The sequence below is a fragment of the Cervus elaphus genome, chromosome 11 (genome assembly GCF_910594005.1).
Source record: "Cervus elaphus chromosome 11, mCerEla1.1, whole genome shotgun sequence".
NCBI classification, from domain to species: Eukaryota; Metazoa; Chordata; class Mammalia; order Artiodactyla; family Cervidae; genus Cervus; species Cervus elaphus.
Window position 1 is genome coordinate 25,233,655 of NC_057825.1, and position 25,834 is coordinate 25,259,488.

General features: G+C 40.6%; 1 protein-coding gene across 1 annotated transcript in view; it reads left to right on the forward strand.

Annotated features, from left to right (window-relative positions):
- The first annotated feature begins 10,562 nt into the window (after positions 1-10,562).
- Positions 10,563-25,834, forward strand: part of VSNL1 (visinin like 1) — a 116,042-nt gene continuing 100,770 nt past the window's right edge. Inside the window, exon 1 of the mRNA XM_043917757.1 lies at positions 10,563-10,897. The gene's annotated coding sequence lies outside the window, so the exon portion shown is untranslated. The remainder of the gene's footprint in view (positions 10,898-25,834) is intronic.

Sequence of the window (25,834 nt, forward strand, 5' to 3'; positions counted from 1 at the left end):
TGGTCTTACATTTAGATCTTTAATCCATTTTGAGTTTATTTTTGTGTATGGTGTTAGAAAGTGTTCTAGTTTCATTCTTTTGCAAGTGGTTGACCAGTTTTCCCAGCACCACTTGTTAAAGAGGTTGTCTTTTTTCCATTGTATATCCTTGCCTCCTTTGTCAAAGATAAGGTGTCCATAGGTTCGTGGATTTATCTCTGGGCTTTCTATTCTGTTCCATTGGTCTATATTTCTGTCTTTGTGCCAGTACCACACTGTCTTGATGACTGTGGCTTTGTAGTAGAGTCTGAAGTCAGGCAGGTTGATTCCTCCAGTTCCATTCTTCTTTCTCAAGATTACTTTGGCTATTCGAGGTTTTTTGTATTTCCATACAAATTGTGAAATTCTTTGGTCTAGTTCTGTGAAAAATACCGTTGGTAGCTTGATAGGGATTGCATTGAATCTATAGATTGCTTTGGGTAGAATAGCCATTTTGACAATATTGATTCTTCCAATCCATGAACACGGTATGTTTCTCCATCTGTTTGTGTCCTCTTTGATTTCTTTCATCAGTGTTTTATAGTTTTCTATGTATAGGTCTTTTGTTTCTTTAGGTAGATATACTCCTAAGTATTTTATTCTTTTTGTTGCAATGGTGAATGGTATTGTTTCCTTAATTTCTCTTTCTGTTTTTTCATTGTTAGTATATAGGAATGCAAGGGATTTCTGTGTGTTAATTTTATATCCTGCAACTTTACTATATTCATTGATTAGTTCTAGTAATTTTCTGGTAGAGTCTTTAGGGTTTTCTATATAGAGGATCATGTCATCTGCAAACAGCGAGAGTTTCACTTCTTCTTTTCCTATCTGGATTCCTTTTACTTCTTTTTCTGCTCTGATTGCTGTGGCCAAAACTTCCAACACTATGTTGAACAGTAGTGGTGACAGTGGGCACCCTTGTCTTGTTCCTGATTTCAGGGGAAATGCTTTCAATTTTTCACCATTGAGGGTGATGCTTGCTGTGGGTTTGTCATATATAGCTTTTATTATGTTGAGGTATGTTCCTTCTATTCCTGCTTTTTGGAGAGTTTTAATCATAAATGAGTGTTGAATTTTGTCAAAGGCTTTCTCTGCATCTATTGAGATAATCATATGGTTTTTATCTTTCAATTTGTTAATGTGGTGTATTACATTGATTGATTTGCGGATATTGAAGAATCCTTGCATTCCTGGGATAAAGCCCACTTGGTCGTGGTGTATGATTTTTTTAATATGTTGTTGGATTCTGTTTGCTAGAATTTTGTTAAGGATTTTTGCATCTATGTTCATCAGTGATATTGGCCTGTAGTTTTCTTTTTTTGTGGCATCTTTGTCTGGTTTTGGAATTAGGGTGATGGTGGCCTCATAGAATGAGTTTGGAAGTTTACCTTCTTCTGCAATTTTCTAGAAGAGTTTGAGTAAGGTAGGTGTTAGCTCTTCTCTAAATTTTTGGTAGAATTCAGCTGTGAAGCCATCTGGTCCTGGGCTTTTGTTTGCTGGAAGATTTTTGATTACAGTTTCGATTTCCTCTAAGGAAATTATTTTAAATGAACTCAAAACCATGAATTTAATTTGCTTTACAATTGGAAGAAATTGGCTCAATATTATCTTAGATGTAAATTAGCACTGTTAGCTTACTATCTGGAATTTTGTAGATGCCCAATATCTTGAATTTTTGAACTATAGAGTTCTACTTTTTTAAATGAGTAAATCAAGTCATGAGGGAAACTTAGCTGATTTTCCCAATACCATATCTAATAAGTAGCAAAGATGGCTCTTGAATCAAAATCTCTTAGTTCAAAATCCAGTGATTTTCATATAAGAAAGAGGGGGAAAGAGAAATGTCTACTTGTAGAAAAGAAAATTTTATCTTTCTATCATCTCAATGCCAGAATATTCTTACTGTAGACCTATCTGCTTAATGTAGTTATCCTCTATATTGAGACTCAGACAGTAAAGCGTCTGCCTACAGTGCAGGAGACCCGGGTTTGATCACCGGGTTGGGAAGGTCCCCTGGAGAAGGAAATGGCAACCCACTCCAGTATTCTTGCCTGGAGAATCCCATGGATGGAGGAACCTGGTAGGCTACATTCCATGGGGTCGAAAAGAGTCGGACATGACTGAGCGACTTCACTTTCACTTTCATCCTCTATATTAATTTCCTAGGACTGCTGTAACACGATACAACAGATTGGGTGGCTTAGACACAAAATTTTATTCTTTCACAGATTAACAGAAATCTTTCAGGCAAAAGAAAGAAGAGTTTCTCAAGAAGAGAGAAGGAGTAAATGCAAAAGTACAAACAAGTACTGCTCCACAGTATGACAGAACAGAGAAGCCTGAAAAGATGTAGCAGGAGGTGAGGCTGAAGGGGTATGCAAGAGCTAGAAAATAAAGGGGTTTGTATGCTGTGCCCTTTTCTTTTTACTATATAAAATGAGAAACCACTTAATGGTTTTATTCAAAACAGTGATGTGATTTTATTTGAGTTTTTTTCAATAGTTATGAGAAGGAAATATATGATGCTTGGATGATGAAAGGGTCCAAAAAGGATGATAAAAGGATTAACTAATACAGTGTCAGTGAGGAATAAGTTTGAGAGACTTTCAAAACATGGAACTTTTAGGACTTAAGTGATGAATTGACGGGGAATGAGAAAGATGGGGGAGCTGAAGGTGCTACCCCTTATAGGACTGGGCTGATAGAAGGTACCTTCAAAGTGGTAGGGGCATAGGGAGGTTGGTGGAGGTAGTGAGGGGCCAGAGAGGTAAGTGTTTTGTACATGTTGAACCTGAAGTATCTGTAAGAAATTCATATGAAGGTGTTCTGTAGGCAATCATAAATGATGAACTAGAGAGTATTGTCTGGGTTTAAGACCATCAGTTGTTCTTCTTTCTGTTTTTGAACACTTCCTATTTAGTATGGTAAAATGAACTTAAGGAAGAAATACAGTAAGGGCTGCAAAAAAATGGAGGAGCCTTCTGTTTCTCTTCCTCAGGCTGTAGAAAAAAGGTAGTAATGCTGGGAAAGGCAGTCTTTATCTAAACCTGTTTCCTTCCTGCCTCCTGCTTACCCCTCTGAAAAAACCCAGATGCTCTGTGATTAAGGTTGCCACGTAGTGGAAGATTCTGAATACATGACTTAGGATTTGACATTTCCTCAGGAGGAAACTGGAGATTATTGAAGAGAAATAAGATGATCACAATATTTACTATATTTATCTTGCAAAGGAATATTAGGTGGATAAAAATATAGTAATTTATAGAGGGAGAATCATAATATTATTTGGAATGGGGTAAAGAATAAAGAAGAATGAAGGCCAACTGAAGAAGGTATCTGGAGATGCTACTAACACATGTGTTGCCTCAGTTTCCTCCTCATCTGTAAAATGGGTTTTCAGTTCAGTTCACTTCAGTTGCTCAGTTATGTCCAACTCTTTGTGACCCCATGGACTGAAGCACGCCAGGCCTCCCTGTCCATCACCAACACCCAGAGTTTCCTCAAACTCATGTTCACTGAGTCAGTGATGCCATCCAACCATCTCATCCTCTGTCTTCTTCTCCTCCCACCTTCAATCTTTCCCAGAAACAGGATCTTTTCCAGTGAGTCAGTTCTTCGCATGAGGTGGCCAAAGTCAATACTTTGAGTTTGAGTCAATACAGTTGAGTTTCAGCTTTAGCATCAGTCCTTCCAATGAACACCCAGGACTGATCTCCTTTAGGATGGACTGATTGGATCTCCTTGCAGTCCAAGGGACTCTCAGGAGTCTTCTTCAACACCATAGTTCAAAAGCATCAATTCCTCGGTGTTCAGCTTTCTTTATAGTTCAACTCTCACATCCATACATGACTGCTAGAAAAACCATAGCCTTGACTAGACAGACCTTTGTTGGTAAAATAATGTCTCTACTTTTTAATATGCTGTCTAGGTTGGTCATAACTTTTCTTCCAAGAAGCAAGGGTCTTTTAATTTCATGGCTGAAGTCACTATCTGCAGTGATTTTGAAGCCCAAAAAAATAAAGTCTCTCACTGTTTCCATTGTTTTCCCATCTATTTGCCATGAAGTGATGGGACAAAGATGCCATGATCTTAGTTTTCTGAATGTGGAGTTTTAAGCCAACTTTTTCACTCTCTTTCACTTTCAAGAGGCTTTTTTTTAATTCTTCATTTTTTGCCATAAGCGTGGTGTCATCTGCATATCTGAGGTTATTGATATTTCTCCCAGCAATCTTGATTCCAGCTTGTGCTTCATCCAGTCCAGCATTTCTCATGATGTACTCTGAATACAAGTCATATAAGCAGGGTGACAATATATATCCTTGACATACTCCATTCCCAGTTTGGAACCAGTTGGTTGTTCCATGTCCAGTTCTTTTTTTTTTTTTTTTCTCATGTCCAGTTCTAACCGCTGCTTCTTGACTTGCATACAGATTTCTCAGGAGGCAGGTCAGGTGGTCTGATATTCCCATCTCTTGAAGAATTTTCCACAGTTTGTTGTGATCCACACAGTCAAAGGCTTTGGCATAGTCAATAAAGTAGAAATAGATGTTTTTCTGGAACTCTCTTGCTTTTTGGTGATCCAGCGGATGTTGGCAATTTGATCTCTGTTTCCTCTGCCTTTTCTAAATCCAGCTTGAGTATCTAGAACTTCATGGTTTATGTACTATTGAAGCCTGGCTTGGAGAATTTTGAGCATTACATTGATAGCGTGTTAGATGAGTGCAATTGTGCAGTAGTTCGAGCATTCTTTGGCATTGCCTTTCTTTGGGATTGAAATGAAAACTGACTTTTTCCAGTCCTGTGGCCACTGCTGAGTTTTCCAAATTTGTTGGCATATTGAGTGTAGCACGTTCACAGCATCATCTTTTAGGATTTGAAAATAGGTTTTAATAGCACCTATCTCACAGGTAAATAGCTTTGTTACTAAATACAGTGTTGCATATAAAGTGCTGAGCACACTGCCTGACACAAAGTAGGTGCTCAATAGGTGTTTGATAAACGAATGATGAATGAGATCAAAAGAAATTCAGCCTGCATGCATTACTGAACACAATCATGGGTTACTCAAGCATTTTCTTTCTTCTAAACAATCAAAACAATCCACTCACCTAGAGACTATGGTACAAGTGCTAAATCTACATTCTGAAAAAAACGGTCATCATTGGTCACTCTTTCTCTTCTTAAACCTTCTCAGGATGGTACCATGAACTTTAAAGGGGGAATATGATAAGAACACAAAAAACTGAGAGTGCCAACTGTTTCTTTCCTCCTTCAGACAGTAGGTAAAAATGTAAACTTCACTGTGAAAATCCTTTGGTAAAGAATGTGGGTTTGCTTCTGGTGGTTGTCTCAGAAGGGATGCAGAATTCATTATATTTATTTTTCCCTTAGGTTTCTTTGTTGTGTTCAAGTAAAAAATTCAAAGGAACTATAGTAAGGAAAATAAAGATTGAAGGGAAAAACAAATCATTAAGATCTGCTTCAGGTAAGAAGTGCTTTTGAAGATCTTTCAGGATCAGATGGTATCCAAAGTACAAAAGTTCCAGAACATTAATCCACAATAATATTTGTAGTGGCTAGTCACACAACTGAAAAAGTGTACAGCCTAGCAAACAGGACTACCTAAAAAGCCACTAAAGAAAAGGAATATAAGTCATATATAGTCTAATTCTGCTATCATCATTGCTTTTGTGTTGTCACTAAAAACAGTCAATTTTTCCAGCTTAAGTGCACCACTATGAATCCACAGGTTAGGCCCAAATGTAGAATACATGGAATGAATGGAAAAGAATGGAATAAAGCATTTTATATTCTTAAGGCTGAAGATCACCTGCACTTGCTAAAACTAGTTCTAACACTCCAAGAAACTTCTGGAAACTCAAAACATTGACAATAATTCACATAGCAGGGACTTAAATTTTCATTGCAGATTGTTCAAATTTTAAGGGGAATTGGTGACACAGCAAAGAATGATCTTTCTGAATTTAGATTCGATCATGGATTACAGAGACAAATCAGTACTGGGATGGGTGAAATGACCAACTGAGTCCATTAAAAAAGTAGGGCTTTTAATTCGTCTTCTATATAGGAAGGCATAGAACACTCCCTCTAATTGCATGGGAATTATTCCTTCAGGGAGTAATCTTATATTTTTCCACCAATTTTAGGGGGGGAAAAAGCATGTAGAAGGAGTATAGACGTAAAGAGTGAAACACTTTATGTATCAGAAAAACTACTGTACAGTTTTATTGTAGGTGATAGCTTTCTGTTTTTCTTTAGGGAAGTTATTTTGTTGGTCTATCATATATTTTTTAAAATACTATTAAAAAATCAGGATGTGTGTGTGCTCAGTTGCTCAGTCGTGCCCAACTGTGCAACCCCATGGACTGTATGTAGCCTGCCAGGTTCCTCTATCCATTGGATTTTCCAAGCAAGAATACTGGGGTGGATTGCCATTTCCTAAACATAATTATTTTACATAATATCTTCCCTCTGTAAGGATTAATACCCTTAGGTTTTTTAAATAAAGACACTTCACCATACCAAAAAAAAAAAAAATTACTATCACTATTCTTTATGAATTTAAATGAGTATAAATTCATTTTTCCAATTCCTGCCTCTTTTCATTTTCTAATGTCATCTTCTGAACACTTTTTCTTCCAATTTCCTAAATGCGCCCATGCCTTCAGTTCCGCCCTTCTTGGCTCATATATTTTATACAGAGCATGTCCGATAAATAATATTACCATGAGCTGAGATCTGTTATATCACTGGCAATTTGCACTTTTACTGCCATTCTCAGTTTTCAGTTTGTCTATGTCACAAATAAAGTGGATGGAAATATTAAATCAATTTACCAAGTATTAAATCAGTTATGTACACCTGAACATCGTTCTTAGTTTTGTTTATTTTGTTTGAATCTCGGAAGGAGAGAGGCAAAAGTAAAGTTACTTCAGAAAAGAATGCTATTTGCAACTGAGGAAGGGAAAAATGGCTTCTCAGGGGGTTCCAGGCAAGTGAGCGTTCTACCAGGTCCTCCAGAAAAAAACAAACAAACAATTCTCTCCTTAAAGTACCTTCCTCCCTCCCTTCCCCCAGCCCCTATTTACACAGCCCCCCCGCCCCGCCCAAACCTCCGGGCTTCCCAGGTGGCGCTAGTGGTAAAGAACACTCCTGCTAATGCAGGAGACTTCAGAGATGGGGGCTCGATCCCTAGGTCGGGAATATCCCCTGGAGGAGGGCATGGCAACCCACTCCAGTATTCTTGCCCAGAGAATCCCCATGGGCAGAGGAGCCTGGCGGGCTCCAGTCCATGGGGTCGCAAAGAGTCCGACAAGACTGAAGCGACTTAGCACTTCCCAGACCTCCAGGATGTGAAAGCTGACACCGCGATCCGCAGTGTCGGGGACTTGCCTTCAAGTAATGGGGCAACTGCTACAGCCGACGGCATTCTCCGCTCATCACGGCGCAGCATCCCAGTACCTCTGTCCCAGGGCCGCGCATCTCTGCTCTCTGTGATCACAAGTGTAAATGACCAAAGAAAGAAGGAAACACAGGGCTCCCGAATTTAGTGTTCTTACCACACCCCTTTTTTAGAGTTCACTCTACCATCCTATAGAAGGGAATTGCTTTCTGTAATTCAAGTGATAATATTCCTTCGATGTTTTTAGAATCATCTTTCCTATGTGACTACATGTGACTTAGTGTTACATATATAAAAGGCATCACACAAAACATTTTAACAACAAACACTAAAATGATAAAGGTACACAATAACTGAGGATTAAAAAAGATATCGCCAAACAACGCCTCAGTGCAAACAGAACAAAATCTGCTTGCCCAATGAGACAAAGCAGCTTCACAAAAGCGCACGCTTCTAAATCAAATCTCCCCTACAAGAGAACACGGTTTAAAGTCTCAGTGTTCACTTTACCCTACACACAAGTTGTCCGTAAGTCATCTAAAACCTAACACAGCCACGAAAGAGACCTCCAGGGGAAATGAATAGGTACATCTCTCCGAAGAAATGGCATCATGACCCCTTCGGTTGATGCAGATTGCAGTGCGGAGACTGTTCTCGAGAGAGAAATCAGAGAGCACAGCGTAAAATGTTTGAGTAGGGAAACCGACACAAGACGAGGAATCACTTTGAAAGCTTTTGGAGGTTGTGTCCCTGGCCAACCAAAGCGACTCATCTGGATCTGACTTTTGCCCCCAACCCATCCGGAGAAGCAGAAAGAATCCGACCCGGCGAGCCCCGCTGCGCAGTGCGCATTGCGTCCCCGGAGCGCAGGGCTGGCGCCCGCCAGATCCACAACCTGCTCGGCTGCCGCAACGCGCCGGAGCGGCGCGCCCTGCTCCGCGCCAATCCACGCTCCGGGTTTCCGCGGTCTCCGCCGCCGCGCGGAAGAGCCCCGCGGGGAGGGCGCTTCGGCGAGCCTAGTCCAGGGAGTCCCGGGAGCGCTCCTCTGCTCTGCGCCGCCTGCCCGGGGCATCCGGCCCAGCAGAGCGCGTTCCTGAGCTCTGGGCTGGCCAGGTTGGCTTTGAGCTTGAGGCGCCGGCTTAGATGTCACCACATGGGGCCCTCACCCACCACTGGCCTTCCAAAACCAGAGGCTTGCTCCTGAGGGGTTTCACTTGATCTTTGCTTAAGTAGTCTCAAGGTCTTCCAAGCTGGGCGCCCCCTACTAGCAGTCAGGAGTAAGCACTCTCCTAGCAATGGAGATTTGTCTATCTCCAGCTCTTTTGCCCAAAGAGATACTCTTGGTGTCCTCAGAACCGAAAGGTTAACTGCAGGTTAAAAAAAAAAAAAAAAAAAAAGTTGCTGTACCGCAAAGTGAATCAGCTTCCTGGATGTGATAAGGTGTTTGAAGGCACTTTGCAAGCTGTAAAATTCTCTGCTTAAGAAGAAAGTCCATCTTCACTGTGTAACAAACAGTATCTTTGTTACCCCATGGACTGTATAGCCCACCAGGCTTCTCTGTCCATGGAAACTTCCAAGCAAGAGTACTGTAATGGGTTGCCATTTCCTCTTCCCAGGGATCTTCCCCACCCAGGGATTAAACCTTCCTCTTTTGCAATGGCAGATGGGTTCTTTACTACTGAGCCATTGAGGAAATCCCCATCTTCACTGCCCCTCCAGCATTTCCCTCTCTTGAAAACTCCCATCTGAATGAAAACCTCAGAGGGATTTTGTTTGCTGTCTTTACCCCCAAGGCATTGAAAAATGCCTCAAGTCAGTGGGCAGGTGGTCAATGAATAATTGTTAAATAAGCAAAAGTACCGGAGAAGGCAATGGCAACCCACTCCAGTATTCTTGCCTGGAAAATCCCATGGACGGAGGAGCCTGGTAGGCTGCAGTCCGTGGGATCTTGAAGAGTCGGACACGACTCACTTTCACTTTTCACTTTCATGCATTGGAGAAGGAAATGGCAACCCACTCCAGTACTCTTGCCTGGAGAATCCCAGGGACCGGGGAACCTGGTGGGCTGCCGTCTATGGGGTCGCACAGAGTCGGACACGACTGAAGCGACTTAGCAGCAGCAGCAAGCAAAAGTACAAACAACACACTTTAGGAAATTGATTGGGTTGAGAACATTTGAGACTTCACCTTGCTTTCCTGGTAGAGAAGCGAACAAACATTTACTGGGCACTACTCCTTGCCAAGTCTTCTAGGCTTTGGCTAGGACAGTCAGGATCCGGGGAGGACTGGCAAATGTACGTGTCCTTCAAAGACACAGAAGGGGGCTTTATAAGGTGGCTTAGTCCAATCCCTCAACCCTGGATTCCCATGAAGGCTCATTGCCTCCCCTTCACTGCCCGCCGCAGCCCCACCCAGAGAATATTCAATAAAATGTATTTAGTGCACAAAGAAGATGCTTATTGGTAAATGTTGGTTGATGATTAGCATGACTGGCCCAAGGTCACCCAGGACCGGAGGAGAGCTTCAGCCCCCCCTCCCTTCAACACACAATTTCTCCAAGGCCGTTGGGGACCACGACCATCCTGAGAAGAAGGCTTTTAGAATGCCTGGCTCCCAGTGCTCTCAGTATAAGACCCTCGGAAGAATTGGCCCACGCAAAGTGCCAACCATAAGGGTTTTCTTCAGAGTGAGCTGTAGAGACAAGTTCACAGCTTGCTGGGCACGCTTCCTTCGGAGCAAGGGGTTTCTGCAGTGTTCTCCTTCACCTTACTAGCCTGACAAAGAGTGGGCCGGGGACCCTCCAGGCCTGAGGGTGGCGGGAAGCTGGCTCCACGTGTCCCATTTCTGGCCTCAGCCTTCACCACCAGACTTGGCTGGTTAACCGCGGGGGCGTGGTGAGGCCAACTCGCTCAGCCAGTTCAGGTGAAGGGCTGTGCCACTGGCCAGGCTCCCTTTTCCTATCTACTTTCCTTCCGAGTTTCTGCTAAAATCTGGAGACGTGGAATCCACTCGCGGCAACTCCGAGCCTCTCCAACTGAGCATGCGCCAATGCCTGGCTGCTTTTGGTCACCGGCCCCAGCTCCCTCGGAGCTGGGCTGCGGAGCCAGAGGAGGAGGGAGGAGGGGAAAGGGGAGGGGGTGCCTGGAGAGGCGGCGGCTCGCGCGCCTGCGCATCCGGCTCCAGGGACCCTAGGTTTTCTATGGGATTTCCAATCTGCAGCAGAGACCTACCGGAGCGTGTTGCGGCGGCGACTGGGCTTGTAAGGCGCGATCCAGGAGGGATTTAAGCAGCCCAGAGCTCCACTGGAAAAAAAAGAAAAAAGAGCGCGAGAGAACCATACCCAGAGACGGCTTAACCGTTTATCCGAATTAAATATATATATATACATACATTTATTTATAGAGAACTGTTGAGTTTTATCATTTTCGTTAAGTGACCGTGAGCAGCGCTATAACTGTAAGTGGAAAATACAATCTTCGTTGTATTTGTGCATGTGTAGTGCAACCGATTGTCTAGGAGATGCTTTGGTTATTGTCGCCTACTTGGCTTTGCATAGATACGTCTAAATGCATGGTGTGACAATAGCTTTGGTTAATGCTGGTGATCTAAACGTATACTGTTAGTCCACGGGGGACCTTTTGGAATAATGGGGGTGGGGGAAGGGGGAGTGTTTACATGCGGCGTGTTTGGGGAATTGTCTTAGGCTAGATTTTAGACAGGTGAAACCGAGGTGCTTTTTAAGTTTGTCTATACATAGGCAGATTTCCTTACACAGATTTAAGTAGCTAATGGACCGATTGTGAAGTTTTCCGGTTGCTGATAAAACTATTGAGCGGTTGCAGTCAAGTACCAACCTGTCATTCGTGGGGCTGGTGCACCATTTTTCTCACCGTGGAAGAGGAGCGGACGTGTTTGTTAAGTAAAACTGAGTGGACGAGATGGTGTGGAGACCAGGATTGGTTTCCAAAGTGGGATGTTTAGAACCACGGGGCTAGGCGCAAAATCAGCTCATTTCTCCGTTAGTGTTTAGAAATGAGAAGATAATTTTTCTGTTTTGATTTTTCGTCACGATGGTGAATGGGCAGAAAAAGGAAATATGTTCAACCACCTGGTCAGCCCGGTCTGTTTTGAACAGAGTATGAGACTCAGAGCCTTTGAATGGGGACTGTCAGATCCAAACTAGTTACCTGCCTTTGCATGCTGTATTTGCATTCCAGAATGCAGGGTTGAAAAAATATAAAACCAGATGTTTTACTTTTTGTAGTGTTTCTTTAAAGGAGAAAAGGTCGTTCTGTGTTTTGAGTTAAAATGGATTGTTTCTTGCCCGGATACTGAAGAAGGGTCTTTGCAAGGTCAAACCCCCTGTGCAAATCAGGGGGTCTGGGGAACTGGGGGAGGGTGCAGGAAATGGTGATGCTCTCTGTGGGTGCTCAGCACTGCAAGGAGATGCCAGAGTGAGAATACATTTTTCTAGAGTTGCCCTCCTGTCCATATCTTGGAGATTAAAATGAAGTGGAAATGCTAGTGGGTGTAGAAGAAAAAGTGTATACTATCTATGTGTCACATCTCAGTTGGAGACAAGAGGACCCAGGGAGCTGTATTTCTACATATTGATTTTTTCAATTTAAAGGAATTTCACATTGAAAAAATTAAAAATGAAACTCTTGGGAAGACACATTTTTTTTTCTCACTACCGTTTAAACTGGCTATTGTTGTCTTTGGTGGAGGCGGCCAGGGGCAGGGGAGGGGGGGGGGTGGTGGTGTAGAGGTGTCCTGCATCATTGAACACCCCACTCTTGAGTACACGCTCATTAAGCTTCAGTGTTTAACCCCAGAAAATGCTGCACTGAAGCAAGCTGGCAGAATAGCATGAGGCAGGCAGACAGGAGAAGAGCATGGCCAGTGTGTGCTGAATTTCCACAGAAAATGCAGATCCAGTTTCTAGGATGAAATGAAATACATTTTACTCCAAATAGGACAAGCCATTTTAGACTCTTGACCCTTTAGTCAGTTCAACTATTTGGAACCTTTCGAAGGAATCTATAATTTATTTAAGGAAATTTGAAGTAGAAAATTCGAGAATATCCTCTCCTTGGAAACCTAAAGTGTAAATCATGCTGCCTTCTCGGTCCCTCCTTTCTTTACTCCAGGGCAGAAGGACCAGTCATTTGTCCTAACTGAGCCGTACGCCTTGTCATCAGTGAAAGTTGGAACAGCTCTCTGAATGGTGCAGCTGCAACACTGCATTGATAAATGGGTGGAGGAGAAAGAAGGGGAAAACCTGGTGTGAAAGCTCATAGATGTTTTCTCCCATACCCTGGTTCATAAGACTGAGTTATTGAGAATCCCATCGGGCAGAGACCTTCGAAAGCATCTAGTCCAAACCCCTTGTTTTATAGATGAGAAAATTGAGGCCCAGAACCATGAAGCTAGGGAAAAGTCAATTACCTTCGAGTCTATGGAATAAAGAATTAAAGAGTAATGTTGAGGGAAAATGTTCCCTTCTCTCTGCACTTATAGCATCCTCAGTGACATCGCTGAGGTCTTAAAATAAATAATTGCCTGCTCCCAGCACATCTTTTAAGAGAGTCCCGAAGGTTCCTTTTTACACCACTGCACCTCTCTGCCTCTCTATTTTGGTAAGGTCTTTGTCTCGTTTTTCTGTTGCCCCTCACTTCTAATATACCCACTTCATTAGCTGTTTAGTCTGGCCTTCCTGGCATCTCAGTCAGTTCGTTTGGAATCCTTCGAGTTTTTGGAGAGAACTGACAAACCAATTGGAATCTTCAGCTCCCATTTGAAAACTGTCCAGGCCCATCGCCAACCCCTCTCTGCTCTGTTCCCCAGGACCTTTCAGGGAACCCAGCCTTCTGAGACGCTGCAGGCATCTCCCCTTCTGCCCTACCCGTCTCACCTCCCTCAGCTCTGCTGCAGCTGCGGGCTCCGGGACCTAGCAGAGTGAGGAAGTTGCAGCGTCAACACACAGCAGGCGCTGCCAGCTCGCCCCTGGCTCCTAGAAGGCAGAGTCCAAATCCAAGATGCCTAGTTGTTTCCAGCCTTCATGGAAATCCACCAGATGAAGCCACCTGCGGAGAGAGGGACTGAAGGCTGGGCGGGAAGACTGAAGGAAGACACCTGACTGTTTGTGCCTTCCTGGGGTCGGCGCTATAGCGGAGGGCAGAGCAGCTTTTTAAAGCCCTTAGAGCTTTTAAAGCACAGTCTTGCTGGACAGGGACTGCAAAGCAGGCAATAATAATACCTGCCTAGTTGGCCCTTCTCTTTCCTTCTTTTTTAATCTCTTTTCCGATCATTTGCTTTCTCCATTTCTCCCTCATATTCTCCCTTCCGTACAAATTTCTTGAGTATCTGTGCCATGAAGCTCTAGGCCTTTTAAAGATAATCCAGTCATCCCTGTCCCTTCTCCCCAGGCACTCAGAAACTATCACAAATGTCCCCTTTGGGGAAATGCCAGGAATTCTTACCTGAAAAAGCTGAGAAGTTGGGGGAGGCTTGAGAAAAACAAAGTCTGAGACTCTTCCTCATTTGAGAGATAAGCTAAATACACTTGGCAAGTGTTGAAGCTCAGAAAGCAAGGTAGTGAGTTTCTCAACACATTTCCCAATTAACAATTTAACTAAACCATTTCCCTCATGGTAAACTTTTACTGAGTTGGGATGAGCTCTGTCTTGGAGAGAGTCTGTCCCTAACACATACTCTTGGGTCAAATGTCACCTGGTCTTGCTATTCTGTTCTGAAAACAGGCATGTCCAAGCTATTCTATACACCACATACCTTATACAGATGTCAGAGACTATTAGCTACTAAAGGTGCTGCTTTGCTTTGCTGTGGTGTGAATCTCATTCTGTAATAAGACAGCATGATTAGAAATGTCCTGAGCGAGCTATAGGTTTTTCTTTTTTTTTTCAAGTGAATGTCCAGTTCTCTTTATTGGGATGTAAATAAATCTCGTAGCACTACAAAAATACGAGTTATATGAGAGGTTTACAGTGGTCCCTAGTATTGTATGTAGGAGGGTTTTAAATAAAACAGCTATTGATAATTAAAAGCAAATTAGTTCAATCAAGTTACAGTATCATCCTTCGGATTAAAGTGCTCTGATATTAACTAATGTGGCAGCAAATGTGATCCTGAGAAGGAATCCCAATGCCAATCATCTTGCCTCTTAACTTCGAAACAACAAGAACGAAACAGAGAGTTCCGTGTAATAACCACTCTCTCTTTAAGCCCTGCCCACCCCCTTGGCCTATGTCATTCTCTCCTGAGGACAGATGTCTGGATTTGATGAGATCCTGTCTCAAGTGGGACAAAGAAAAATGAGTAATATGGAAAACATTGTAAGATCGGGTTACTAGCAATTAAATTAAACAATTAAATTACCTGATGACTCTGTTTAGTTGCTAAGTCTTGTCCAACTCTTTATGACCCCCTGGACTGTGGCCCACCAGGCTCCTCTGTCCATGGGATTCTGTAGGCAAGAATACTGGAGTGGGTAGGTTTTCTATTTGGGTTGCATGTATATATGGATTCCAAACCTTGCTGAGGAGTTCTCGGTGGAATTTCATAGAATGACAGTATAATATCAATATCAAATGCGTGGTTTCCTAGTTTGCAAGAGCAAAATATGTTTAATGTCATTCCAAAGGTCTTTTTCTTTGTGTTGAATGATTTTTATGTTTCTACAATTAGCAATTATTTAGAAAGATAGAAAGGCTCTTCTCATAGAGGTGATCACATGCCATTGATCTAAGGTTGAAATCGACAATGTCCATCTCAGTTGCATTATTAGATGTAAATATATGCACTTTCTAAAGTATCAAATGGCACAGAGATAAATGAACAAATGGTTGATATTTCTACTATGCTGATGGTTAATTCACATAATTTATAGAGTATGTGAACTGGATGGGATCCATATAAATTACCTAATCCATCCCTTCAATACATAAAAAATACAGTATAGTAAGGAACATTTTCCTGGAGGAGGGCATGGCAAACCACCCCAGTATTCTTGCCTGGAGAATCCCATGGACAGAGGAGCCTGGCAGGCTACGGTTCATAGGGTCACAAGGAGTTGGACACAACTGAAGTGACTGAACAAGGAACATTTTATCTTAAAGACATTTCTGCAATGTGAAAACACATTTCACAAGGGCAGAGATTTTTTTTTTAAGGGCAGAGATTTTAATGATCTTTTTCATATTTCCACAAAATATACAATGTCCTTTATAGTAGATACTCTGTAATATTTCTCAATTAAATATTCTAATTAGAATGTTACATGTACCTTGTTAATTATATCAATAAATTAAATCATGTATACTAAAAGCATGACTTCCCTCATAGCTCAGTTGGTATATCATCTGCCTGCAAGGCAGGAGACCCAGGTTTGATTCCTGGGTTGGGAAGATCCCCTGGAGAAGGAAATGGCAACTCACTCCAGTATTCTTGTCTGGAGAATCCCATGGACACAGGAGCCTGACAAGCTACAGTCCATGGGATTGCAAGAGTTGGACACGACTTAGTGACTAAACCACCACCACCACAAAAAGCATGCACAAAATTAGAATTGCTTTAAGTATCTTTATGTTACTAAAAGGGAAATCTAAACTAAAAGTTATTTTATAATTTATTTTCAATAAGGACATAAAAGCACAATGCTAATACCTTTAAGCATGCTTTTTTTTAAGCATGCTTTTTAATGTACTTACAAAATATACTCCCTTTTATCTCATCATAGGTAAAAATGCAAATTATTTTATGTATTTACAAGAATTTATATCAATATGTCAAAAAGGGAGTATAAACCTACACTGTGGTAGATACGTATACCATGTATTTAAATCATGATTCTCTTGAACTAGGGAATTATTTTAATGTGTTCACACTGTGAAGGGACCATAACACTGGATTTCTCATTTACAGGTTGTTTCTAAAGATAGCTTATGCTCTCTTAAGTGAATCAAAATAATTTGAGTTGCTTCCAGCTTCATTCATTGACAACTCCACAAATGGAATCTTGGGGGTGCTTTAGAAACTGCTTAATGAATGAAATAGAAATGCAATAGAAAATTACTGAAGAATCCTCAAAGAGGTTTGACACTTTAATAACAAGGTGTCTATGAATACATTAAAGATGCTCTATACCCTTATCAGCTAACTTAAAGCATGCAAGTTGGGTAATTTGTTGGTGATTCTTTTGTTTCACTCTGGATTTCTCCATTGCCTTCCTTAACTGCATTTCTAACACAGATGACCTGCTTTGTAGCCATCAATGGTTTTTTTAAAAAGACAGAAAGACCCTGCATTTCTAACCATTTGTTGGATTATTTTCAGGTGAACAACATATTTCCTTTTGTTCTAAATAACATTTAAGATTTGGAATATTCTCATTCACCAGCAACCTTCAAGCTCACTGTATCTAATGCAATAATTGCGGAACTTTGTATGGAAAATAAGACTCTCAAAAAGAGTTCATTTTTACGAAGCATTGCTCATAAAAGGCAACATGTTAACAAATTAGCTAAATTTACTTGCAATTTTTATATATCTATAGAATGAATATGACTTTTGTTTATTCTTGTTCATATAAGGACTTTTCTAGGAAATATGTCCCTTTAAATGTATTTTTTTCTCCTTTCTTTGGATCTTATTTATTATCTCTCAGGCTCTGAAAGACTGTGAACTTTTGAAGAGCTGAATGTAAATAGATTTTTTGCAAATTATTAACGTGTTCAATGTGCTTTGCAGCCTTGGTAAATTTTTTCCAGTGCGAACAACTAGATCCTAATATTTCTGCTGTTTCATAGTTTAGAATATTTATTGCAGTTGAAAGCTTCTCCGAATAGTAGATTTTGATGCTATTGGAGTCTGGTGTTTTACATTTTGCCTTGGCTTCATTAATTTGTGATTAGTGTATTTATTTTTAACTTATTGGAACCCAGTCTTAAATTATGAGTGAAATTTCCCATTGGAGACCCATTAAGGATTATCAATAAACTTGACATGCTTGTTAATATAATATCTTATTTTTAATGTGTGGAATAGTGCTATACAAGTTTGATTTTCAATTAGCAACTTCTGTTCTGGAGTTTTTTGGCTTTTGATGTTATGGGCTAATGAAAGACTATCAATTTTGTTTATTCCAGAAGTTCAAGTGTTTCTGAAATTTATACATAAGATGCGTGGTTTGCTTTCTTGTTCATATGGGAAATTTTATGAAAAATAAAAAAGAAATTGTGAAATAAGTTTAAATTCTAAACAAAATTGTTAGTTTTTCTTTTAAGAGTTTATAAAGATATTTATTCCTCAGAGTGAGGTGAAAACCATCCATGCAATCTTCTGCCATTTTTAACTAGTAAATGGAAAAGTTCCTCAATTCTCACAGTTTCAATTGGCTCAAAAGAAATTATGAAAGTGTAAAACGAGTTTTCAAGCTAAATACACTTAGATAAAAATCCCTAATTCCACAGTTTATTAGTTCTATGACCTTGAATATATTGTTTAACCCGTCAAGCTCAGTTTCCATTTAAAATTGAATTCTTGAACAGAAATAGAAGACTATGTATTAAAGAATATAATATAATGCCTCATTATTAAAAATGTGCAATTAATGATAGTCATTATCATTACTGTCATTTCTTTTATTAGAAATTAGTGGTTCATAAACCATTTTAGTCTCTGAGTTATAGTAATCCCACTCATAATAGAACCTCTGAATAAGAAATTGAGCTATGATCAATGAACAGTTAACAGTGCTTAACCTACCTTGTAAAAAAAAACATCCATTAAGTAAGTGTGCCAAGCACTGTGTAGTCACTGGAATCAATATTAAATAAGTTGCAATCTCAGCCTTCAAAGAATTTATGCCTAATGAGGAAGGTAAGCGCAGTTCAGTAAGTCAAGTGAAGCAAAAACATGGTATAGATGCATAAAGGAAATAATTTGTAGAAGAAATGCCTACACTGAGACCTTATTCTCATTCTTATTTCTTTCATTCTTTCCTTAAATGCATCTCCTTTCATTATACTGTTTCTTTGCCGTTATCTCCCTACCATAAAAGACCAGCGTATAATTGGACACAACAGAATATGGAACCAAGGAGACATTTTAAAACTTGTTTCCTTATTGAATACATTTTAAGGTCATCTATTAATTATTTTACAATGTAGCTAAATAATGTGGCCCTTGCCTCCCACCCAAGCCTCCAGAGGGTCATTGAAACTCAGTGAAAACATTTCAAGAGCCTTGCCTTTGGTTTAAATATTATACAATGATACTTCTGTCCTTTAATACCTTCCAAAAAAGAGCTTTCTATCTGATACTCTCTGTCCTAAGTGCTAAGTCACCTCAGTCATGTCTGACTCTTTGCGACCCTATGGAGTCTGTAGCCTGCCAGGCTCCTCTGTCTGTGGGGATTCTCCAGGCAAGAATACTAGAGTGGGTTGCCGTGACCTCCTCCAGGGAATCTTCCCGACTCAGAGATCAAATCTGTGTCTGCCACATTGGCAGGCGGATTCTTTACTACTGAGGCTTACTACTGAGCCTCCAGGGAGGTCACACATATGCGCACACGTGTGTGTGTGTGTGTGTGTGTGTGTGTGTGAGTGTGAAAGTCACTCAGTCATATCTGACTCTTTGTGACCCCATGGACTGTAGCCTGCCAGGGAAGCCCACACATACATAACATAAATCCAAAATGGCTTTAACTATCTTCAGCTCTTCTAAAAGCTTTTTCACTTCTCCTCAGCTTTTTCCTCAATTCTCTATTTCCTGCCCCATTTACTAGGAAAATTCAAGTATATTTCTTATCTGGAGTTAAAGAGGAGCATCTTTTTCTCCTTTTGAAGTCTGTAACAAAGTTGCACCTAAATTCTGAGGCTCTTTTCTATAAGAGGAGTATTGTATGATTCACAGATTTAGGTAGGAGTTTTGATTCTAATTAATTTGGGGGCTTTTTTCTCATTTTTGAAATGGGGTCATATATCTACCTTGGTACTAATACGTGTGTGTGTGTGTGTGTGTGTGTGTGTGTGTGTGACATGTATATGTATACCACTTAAAGAACACACCTGCCACTGCAGGAGACACAAGAGACGTGGGTTCAGTCCCTTGGTTGGGAAGATCCCTTGGAGGAGGGCATGGCAACCCAGTCCAGTATTCTTGCCTGGAGAATCCCATGGACAGAGGAGCCCGGGAGACTACAAACCATAGCATCACAAAGAGATGGACACGACTGATGCATGCACCCACGCACACCACTTAAAAGAGGTTAGCACATAGTAAATGTTTCTTCCTCTCCCTCCAAACCTCCACCTTCCCATCTCCTTTTCACCATTTATTCTAGCAGAACACTAAAGTGTTCTGTTCTTTTCAGGTATATTTGTCTTAATTTGCTGGTGGTTAAATAATATAATAGCTAGGACATGCGTATCCCAGGTAGCATGGTGAGTGTGGTCCTAGAGAAGGCATCCTAACTGAATCAATGTCCCAGCATAGACCTGTGTTCCTACATCTGTTTGAAAAAGCCTTCCATTCATTTAAGACATGCCTCCTACTAAAGTTCCCAAAGCTTCTACTGACTATGTTCAGTTGATGAATAATCCATCCCCATTCAATTATTTATAAGTTTAGTTCAATCGATCAGTCGTGTCCAACTCTTTGCATTCCCATGGACTACAGCATGCCAGGCTTCCCTGTCCATCACCAACTCCCAGAGCTTGCTCAAACTCATGTCCATCAAGTCAATGATGCCATCCAATCATCTCGTTCTCTGTCGTCTCCTTCTCCTCCTGCCCTCAATCTTTGCCCGCATCAGGGTCTTTTCCAAGGAGTCAGTGCTTCGCATCAGGTGGCCAAAGTATTGGAGCTTCAGCATCAGTCCTTCCAATGAATATTCAGGACTGATTTCCTTTAGGATGGATTGGTTTGATGTCCTTGCAGTCCAAGGGACTCTCAGGAGTCTTTTCCAACACAACAGTTCTAAAGCATCAATTCTTCAGCACTTAGCTTTCTTTATGGTCCAATTCTCACATCCATACATGACTACTGGAAAAACCATAGCTTTGACTAGATGGACCTTTGTCGGCAAATTAATGTTTGTCAGCAAAGTAATGTCTCTGCTTTTTAATATGCTGTCTAGCTTTGTCATAGGTTTTCTTCCAAGGAGCAAGCATCTTTTAATTTCAGGGCTGCAGTGACCATCTGCAGTGATTTTGGAGCCCAAGAAAATAAAGTCTGTCACTGTTTCCATTGATTTATAATGCTCTTCATAAATCTTGTCAGAGGATATCTGCCAACCTTTAATTATCTTTCAATCTTCATACTCTCTCTCCCCTACCTTTTCCTCCAAGGTGCCTTGAGTGTGTTTTAAACATTCTAATGACATCCTTACTTCACTTCTTTGTTTCAGGTCCAGCACTATCACTTCTATATTTTTGGTCCAACTAATGTCCATCAAATAACATCAAATAAATGGTAGAAAGGGAGCCCTCGGTGGAGTACATAATACATGTTGCAAAGCATGTTCATGGCAGGGTTGGCCTCTCAGAGCCTTCGTTTGTTGGGCGTTTGTAGAAGTGTATACTGATGTACATTAGCTAGGAGCGGAGGACGGCTCTCCAAGTAGGGGTGAGGGAGAGGTGCGCCTACATACAGATACATAAATACATACATACTTACATGCATGATAGACACACAATAAGCTCAGAATGTTGTCATAGGTTGTTTTACGTTTTAAGGAAAATATTTAAGAGCAAATAGCTGGATAATAAATCAACACTTTTGAGATGGCATTAAAAGGAAGGCCTTGTTGAAAGTCTTCTCTTTCTAGGTGAAGTAGCAGATTTGAAAGTGAAGGAGGTTTTAAGGCTTCCCAGGTGGTGCAGTGGTAAAGAAACTGCCTGCCTATGCAGATGCAGTTCTGCTATCTGCTGTCTGCCAATGCAGATAGGAGATTCGGTTCAGTCCCTGGGTCAGGAAGAACCCCTGGAGTGGGAAATGGCAACCCATTCCTGGGAAATCCCAAGAGCAGAGGAGTCTGGAGGGCTACAGTCCGTGGGATCCTAACAGTCAGACACAACCAAGCACTCACACATTAAGGACATTTTAGACTTTGTTTCTTTAAAGAAATATTTCCAAAATGCTAATAGTTATTTCCCCTCGAAGAGTCTTGTGGAAACCCTTTTTGATGTAAATAATGTTTCCAACATCCCAGTCTTAAATTCTTTTCAGTGCACATTTTCATGTTAATAGTAAGTCTGAGTGGTCCTGTTGAGAAGACCCAGCATTATGTTTCGTTTGCTTAACCTTTTGTTTCCAAACCTTTTTGCACAGTGAAGTTATGTTAAAATGCGCTTGTTAACTCTCTCATTGTGCTTCTGAAGAGTGCAGTTGGAAAAGAAGGACAAAAGCTGAAGTATATAGTGAAAGATACTTTAGGACAAGGAGCCATGAATTGTGTCTTTTAGGTATCAAAGTTGTGTTTTAGGTATTGTAAGTGTGAAGTCTTGCAAGAGTTGCTTTAGTTTTCTGAGTTTTAGTTTTGTCATTTAAAAATAAATATGAGATTTTCTGTCTTCCCTTCTCTGGTTAGGAGTTTATTGTGAGATTGAAATGACTTTGAACATACTTTGTAAACTGGATAGTGCCAAGTAATGGTAAGAGGCTTACGATTATTATTCAACTTTAGAATTTTAGTTTATCTTTTATTTTAAAAAGATAAATTAAGAATCAGAGTACTGATCTGGTGCAAATTATTGCAATGAGATTACATCTACTGAAAGAAGTCCCCTGCCCCCTATCCTCCCCTACCTCAGTTCCTAGTGTAAAATGGCAAGCATATGGTAACTATGTTTCACACAGTAAAATTGAAAAGGTGATTTTAAAATAAAATAAATCTGGAGGGGAAAATCAAATTATTTAAAATTTTAGACACATCAACCTCTGGTTTTTTTCCTCAGGATTTCTCATGTAGTTGAGCCCACAGTGTTTCTCAGTGGAGTAAGCATGTTCCAATTTTCAGAGACACTCTTGTGGAAAGAGAGGCAACCGTGGCCATGCCCAAGTGTTTGTTCCAGCAGACAGGCTTTGGCAATAAAACTTTTATCCTAATGGAATAAACAGGTCTGTAAGAGTCACTGGGCCTTGCATCCTTGAATGCAGCATGTGTATGCAGACCTGAACAATGCAAGGACGGGGGGAAATGACTGAAGAAACAAAAGAGACCCGTATATGTCTGTGTCCAAAGAGAATCCATTTTGAACAAGGTCTGTGCCTCTCAGTGCAGGTCAGCAGGAGCAACGACTTCCCCTCAGGGACAATGGAAATCATTTCTCACGAGTCTCCACAACCCTAATTATCAAAATCTTATTCTTTCCTCGGAATCCTGCCCTAGTCGTCTTAGCCAAGAGTTCTCTCTCAGGCTTTTTACCACATCTGAACTCATAGTCACTTGTATATGTGCCAGTTCTCATAGGGAACTGGAAGTTCCTTGAAAGGAAATCTGTCTGATAAATTTTCAGGCCCCCTCTAGAGAGGTGTGCCACTGGAGGGCAGCTGAATAGGAGTGGTAGCCTGTCAAGTGTACGTTGCCCCATTAATAAGTCGTAAAGCGTGGCAATCACCAGTCAGGCACTCTTAAAGAGTCCGAAAACACCTGGGGTTATGAGAAGCAGCATTTGGGCCTCTGACTCACAAAGGGTGTTGATGGCTAGGCTACACAGTACCTGTAAGAATAAGTGAGACTGCCCATTTCCTATATAACCTCCTTTTCTTGGCCCCTCCCTGGAGCAGCAGAGCAAACAGTGAAAGAGGGAAGCAAGCAGAATAAAGAATAGATTAAAATCTCCTCTCTTCTGCTCAGTCAAAATTGAGCTGAGAAAGGAGAGACTAGGTTGGATATATAGTGGAAATTTACATTTAAATTAGACTGAGCTTTTTAATACCTACTTTAATACCTACTTTTCTGATACCCGAAAGTTACTTGGAAAGATACAGATCAACCCAATATATCATCCTGAAATGGGAAAGGAAGGCACAGTTAGAGCATATTTGAGGAAGAGATGAGAAAATAAAGCTATGTAACCAACCCATTCGATAAGCTGGTTATAAAAGAAACAATACAAAATGGTATATCGTTCATTCATAAAGCAAGAGGTATAGGCCAGAATTGCTGGTGTAGGTGTTAGAAAGAAGAAACTGGTGTGAACTGGAGTGACAGAAGAAAATTGTCTGGATCCAGATCACCAATGGTACAGGAGAAATTGGAAAAGAATGATGTTCTTCCAAAGAGGCACTCAGTAGATATCCAAGTACACAGAGCGCTTGTATCCTTCATCTTTGGCTCATAACCAAGATCAGATTCATCTGAATATTGGAAGTTATCTCTCTTAGCTAATTTCAGGAGAGCAAGGAAATGAAAGCAAAGATCATTTATACTTGGTAATAACATTAAATAGTAGTGGTGTAAAGAATTTAAAGTGTATAGGACACTATGTTGGCTATTTACACGTTACTTCATTGAATCCACATTACAGGTCTGCAAGGTAAGCTTCATTTTATGACCAAGAAACTGTGTCTCAGAAAGTAATTTTTTCCAGGTCACACATCTACTAAGTAATAAAGGTGTTACTTAAACCAAGGGCTCTATCTATCTTTTTGTAGATGTTTAGTTGCTAAGTTGTGTCCAAGTCTTTGCGACCTCATGGACTGTAGCCTGCCAGGTTCCTCTGTCCATGGAATTTCCCAGGCAAGAATACTGAAGTGGGTTACCATTTCCTGCTCCAGGGGATCTTCCTGACCCAGGGATCAAACCCATGTCTCCTATGGTATGCGGATTCTTTACTGCTGAGCCCCCAGGAAAGCCTGCCTATCTACATAGGCTTTTTCTTTGCTTTGTTTTTTTATTATGGAAAGCATACACATTTGAAGAGAATGATACAATGACTCTTAGGTACCCATCACTCAATTTTAACCACTAAGAGTCACTTTGCTTTACTTCTATACCCATACTTCCCCCTCCAATGGTTTAGTTGAACAAATTATGACACTATGTCATTGCATCTATAAATATTCAAATATATATCTGTAAGGAATCTTTGAAACATGTCCACAGTACTGTTATATACCCCCAAAATTATTTAATGTCGTCGAAAATCTAGTCAGTGTTCAAAGCTCATAAGTATTATTATAATTTATCTGAATCCGGATCTAGATAAGGTCTGCACATCCCAGTTGGTTAGTAGACAACTGCCACTGCTGCTGCTAAGTCGCATCAGTCGTGTCTGACTCTGTGCGACCCCATAGACGGCAGCCCACCAGGATCCTTCGTCTCTGGGATTCTCCAGGCAAGAATACTGGAGTGGGTTGCCATGTCCTTCTCCAATGCATGCTCAGTCACTTCAGTCATGTTCAACTCTGTGCGACCCTATGGACAGCAGCCCACCAGGCTCCTCTGTCCACGGGATTACCTAGGCAAAAATGCTGGAGTGGGTTGCCATTTCCTTCTCCAGTAGACAGCAGCCTGTTTTATATAAAACATTTATATAAGACATGTTTCTCACTAGAGGAAAATATGGTATGGATAAAAGAGACATGGCTTCAAAGATGAGCCTAATTGCTCTGAACAAGTTATCTAACTTTTGAAAAGTAAAAATTATGTTCCTGAGATTAGTTGCAAGGTTTAATAGCATAATGTCTATGAAAGTGCTTAGAATAATCTCTGGCATGTACAAATATTTTAGTGAATTTTAGTTTCCTTTCCTTAAAGAAGTTTAAAAGAAAAAAATAGTATACTAGGCCAAGAAACTTGAGAAAACTTCTTGGAGTGCTTTGGCTACTGACCCTTGTGATCACTTCCGTTTTGCTTCTGGGTATAAATTTGACCACAGTTGTCCCATAATGGCTGATGACTAACAGCTCTGAATCCTCCTCACTGGCATGTTTCATGTGGTTTCCCACATGAAGAGGAAGGAAATTTGTGAATTTAAAAGTGATCTCAAGTTGAAAAGAGTGAAATGTTACAAGCTATTATCATGTCAATTAAAAGGAATAGGAAAAATTAAAATATGATATCATGTTAGCAGAGGTTAACATAACTTTGCATAAGTAGCATAATTAAAAAAAAAACAAATAGGGGCAATTAAAATGATTCAGGTTTGAATCTATTTTTTGTTCTTATGAACTTGGGCAAGTCACTTCATTCCTCGAGATCCCAGTTTCCTAGGGTATAAAATAGAAATTCTGAATAAGATAATCAAAATAATCTAAAGATCAGACATCAGCAACATGGGAAAATTGAAATAATATTGGGCAATAAAACCAAATTTGAATTCTGACTCTGCCATTTAATGGCTGTGTAGCCTTAGGCAAATAATT